A 4,479-nucleotide genomic window follows, 5' to 3' on the forward strand; every position below is an offset into this window, starting at 1 on the left:
TGAACGATCACCTGCCTGTTGTCAGAATGGCTGCTCTCAGGACAGCGCAGGGCTTTTCGTGTGTGCTTTTCCTCTTCTGTCTTCCCATGTGACTTTAAGCAGCATGAACACATCACTGGAGACACGTTTTTGGATTATCCGTTCTATACAACCAGGACCCCCAACAAAATCCTTTTCTTTATAAATGATACAGCCTGGAGTATTTTGCCACAGCAAAGGAAACAGACTAGGACCAACTGTATAGAAAATGTACAGATTTTAAACGTGTGGTGCTGGACCATCTGGGTTGAATGCAAAAGGAAAATCATTTTGGAGATTGATACAGCATTATTTTACTCTGTTACCCACTCACTAGGCACTAATCAATGCTTGCTACAATTAAGGGTAACTAATTCATGGCTGCATTGAATTTTGCAGATCGATATTTAATATTCTATTGCTAATGAATATAATGAATTTATAAAATCTTTATCTTCAAAATCTTTTATTTTGAAAAATTATTTCTTTTAACTTATTACTGATTTTCTGTGAATATTCTTGATTCATGAATCCCAACCATTTACAGATGGTGTAGATTTTGGGGTGGGCCAAGTCAGAGCTCGGTATCTGGGTCTGAATGGTAGCTGAGCTAGTTAATACTCCAGCTCTACCACCAGGGCAAGCACTACAGCCTTTTGCTGGCGATGCCATCCAGTGCCACCATAAGCAGGTGGCAGGGTCATCTCTCCTGCTCTCATGCCCTTGGTACTGGCTCACTGGACCCATGCTTCCAAAACCACTTTCCCTGTGCAGCCCAGTTAAGGTATAAGATCGACTTTCCCAAGTGCTGCAGCCTACGCAGAACTGGGCACTTCCTACTATCACACCCTTGGGGCTGGCTCACCCATGCCTTCACCATCAGGGCCAGCTGCACTGTGTTGCCCAGGCAAGGTGCAGGGTCTGCTCTTGTGAGTGCTGCTGTCAGCGAAGAACAGGGACTGCTTACCTGCTTTCATGACCGCAGTGCTAGGTCTTCCTAGTGCTACCAGGTGGCAAGGGATGGGGGCAGGGAAGGCATCACCCCTGCACACATACCACCTCACAGCAGATGAGTGGCAGGGCCAGCTCTTCTGTGCTGTTGCACTGGAAGCTGGCTCACTTGCAACCCCATCACAACAAGGTGGGGTTGTGCTATTCTTCTCTTAAGTGCTAGATCTGGTGAAGGTCAGGGCTAGCTCTCATGTACTTAGGACCACGTGGGCCGCTTTCCTGACTGCTGGTGTCAGCTCTTCCACTCACACCAATCTGGACTGACTCACCCACTCCCCATCACCAGGGCTAAGTCCCACTGTACTCCTTGGGCAAGGCTCAGGGGCAGTCTGCTCTCTGAGTGTTGCCTCCAACGAGCAGTAGGGCCAGCTCTCCAGTGTGTTGTTTCCAGTGACGGTAAGGGCCAGTTATGCACAGACCCTGGACATCCATACAGTCCCCAGAAGCTGCTCCAACCAGGGATGTCCCTGTGCTCTCTAGTGGTAAAATGAGTCACAGACATCAGCACTGAGTGCAGCATGGCCCATAGCAGCAGCTAAGCCTGGGACCTCACCATGGTCCCAGGTAACAGGCTATGCCATTCCACCCTCAAGACTCTAGTTCTATCTCTCTTCATAAAGTGCTCAAACTGCTCCACTTCTCTTTCTCCTCCACCTATCCAACACATACTTACACACTGCAGTTGGTGGGCTCCTAAGTGACATTCTCTGTCTGAACTGCATTGTGAGGACAAATGGGTATCTACAGCCTGCATGTGCTATACATCTGAGGGCAGGTCTGTGGGTGGCATGGCTGTGCGAATGATTTTCTGTCATCCTCCCCTACTTGGGGGTAGGTGAGGCTCTGTCTGTCTATGGCCCACCTGTGCCATAGTGTGGAGGGCAGGTCTGTGAGCATCTTTCCCTGTGCACACACAGGCCTCTGTCTTCCTCCTCCAATGTTGTGTAGACTGGATTTGATTCGATTTGATTTTTATGAGTCCTAGGCATAAAACAGCTTTGGCTGTCAGGATAGGCATCAAGCTAGAATAAACAAAAGACTACCATCTGCTCTGCTGATAAATGATGTAAGAATGCTACCACCATCAAGGTGTATCTTTGCCCATTGCCAGGGGTGAAACTTCAATATCTTAGAGGTGTATCAGTTAGGGTTGGGTTCTCAGGAATCTGTCGACCTCTGTGTTGTGTCAGGGAACAGTGATGAGTTGGAGGGACGGAAGGGGAGGTGTAATATAATTATATTTCAACCTAAACCATTTTAAATAAATAAAAGAAAAATCCTTATGGAATTTTGTTGTATTGTGGCTTAATTGGAAGCCAACATTTTTTTCCTATAAATTTGTTGACCTACAATAAAATCCCATGTTGTCTTTGTCTCCCAGTGTGCACCCAGATTGCTGGCTTTAACCATACTCTGTGGGTGCTGATCTTTTAAATGCTACAGGAAAATCTTATTTATTTATTTATTTATTTATTTATTTATTTATTTATTTATTCATTCATTCATTCATTCATTCATTCATTCATTTGTTTTAGTGAAATTCATTAAGTAAACTAAGCCCAGTTTTCTAATCATGGTGATTTTCTTTTGTTCTGCTTGTCCAGTTGTATTACAAAGACAGTAGAAAAACATTAGAAGCATTTGTAAGCCAAAGAGTGAAAGTAAGGGAAAAATGCCAAACACAAAGTAGCATGAGAATTAATAATTCTTCAACAAGGTATAAAAATTAAAGAATAGTGAAGAGATTTGCTTTAGTCATACTCAGAATCTCTGATGACCCACACACTACTGTTCAGTGTGAAAATCAAGGCTTACCCAATGCGTTTTTCACAGTTCATAAAAATAGTTGATGTGTACCTTTTTTGGAGAAAATATTAGAAGCACACAGGGAAACATTTCAAAGAAGTCATAAGAATGTATCTTTTTAATAGTCACCATAGTGTTGGTTTGAATAATAACAAAATAGTATAAAGTTGGTTGCTTGTAAATGCAGCCTTGAGGAAATTCGGTTTTAAGGGTAAACACAAGCCTTTGTGTCCTACAAACCCACTGTTTGCCTGAACTGTAGATTCCTCATTTGCTTGTGTAGCAGCCAACCTACAGTTTCAACCACTAAAAGACGTCATTTAGCATTAGGCTGACAGACTAAATTACTTCAAGAATAATTTAATGTGAAAGGTATTACAAGTCCCATGACTAATGGATTGTATTAGGGAAAATAACATGCATTGACGAATGATTGCAAAAATATGAATGTGAAAATATTATAGGCATGTTTTTAATAAGAGAAATTATGGAATAATGCAATGTATGATGGTTTACTCATAATGCCATAAAACCCATAAAGACATGAATAGAGTAACTTAAAAAATATAGTGAGAGTTTAGAGTGACTTCAGTGGAAGTCCACTAGCTATGTTACAACACTATATCTAATTGGCTGAAATTTACTTGAAGCTTAAACCACATAGTTTCTGTATCAGGTAGAAAATTCTATTGCTATGGAAATGTTAAATGATAAAGAGCTAAATTTAGATGTTCACTATTTGGAGGTATGGCCTTGTTGGAGGAAGTGTATCACTGTGCGTGTGTGCTTTAAGACCCCCATCCTAGCTGCCTGGAAGCCAGTCTTCTCCTAGTGGCTTTTGGATGAACTCTCAGCTCCTCCAACCCCATGCCTGTCTGGAGGCTGCCATGCTCCCACTTTGATGATAATGGACTGAACCTCTGAACCTGTAAACCAGCCGCAGTTAAATGTTGTCCTTTATAAGAGTTGCTTGGTCATGGTGTCTGTTCACAGAAGTAAAATACTAACCAAGACAACATTTGAGTAATTTGGATCTTAGTTGAGCTTTATGTGTGGATACTGAAATACATTTGCTCCTGAGACTCCTTGAAATCTCTCAGTTTCCTGGGTACTCTCTCTCTTTCTGTGGCAACTTTGTATTGTCTTCTCCTTACTGCTTGAATGCCCACTGCCGCGATCATCTTAGACTGATCTAAGGTCTCCATAGTATTCCTTTTCCAGTCAGTGTGCAGAGCATCCCACTCCAGTGCTTAATGTACCTGCCTTTCACGTCTGCAGTGAGCTGTGTAGACTGTGCCAGTGTACTAAGAATGGGAGCATAGCAACTCTGTGAATACTCAGAGAATAACTCAAGTTTGAAATCTCTGCTTGAGAATGTTGCTGAACCTGCTTATTGTTTTCACAGAGCTCAGAAAAAATTGTTCAGCCTTGTCAATATGATTGACGACAGCAAAATAAAAGTAAGCCCTACAAAAAATGCTCTCTACGTTCTAGGACAGGAGCCAAATTCTCAACCTGTACTAGCAGAGAGAATTTAATCATTAGTTTTGAACAGTTTTTGATAAATGGATATTGGATAATAATATAACTATAATGAATTAATTCATAGACATTATCCTCTCCTCGATTCTGTTTTTATGGTCT

The 4,479-nt window shown here is 42.0% G+C and overlaps 1 non-coding gene across 1 annotated transcript; it reads right to left on the minus strand.

Annotated features, from left to right (window-relative positions):
* Window positions 1–2,001: 2,001 nt before the first annotated feature.
* LOC115029626 lies at window positions 2,002–2,139 on the minus strand. Its single transcript, XR_003835192.1, has one exon. It is a non-coding gene; the product is annotated as a small nucleolar RNA SNORA48 (small nucleolar RNA).
* Between the last annotated feature and the right edge of the window lie 2,340 nt (window positions 2,140–4,479).

The sequence above is a fragment of the Mus caroli genome, chromosome 16 (genome assembly GCF_900094665.2).
Source record: "Mus caroli chromosome 16, CAROLI_EIJ_v1.1, whole genome shotgun sequence".
Classification (NCBI taxonomy): domain Eukaryota; kingdom Metazoa; phylum Chordata; class Mammalia; order Rodentia; family Muridae; genus Mus; species Mus caroli.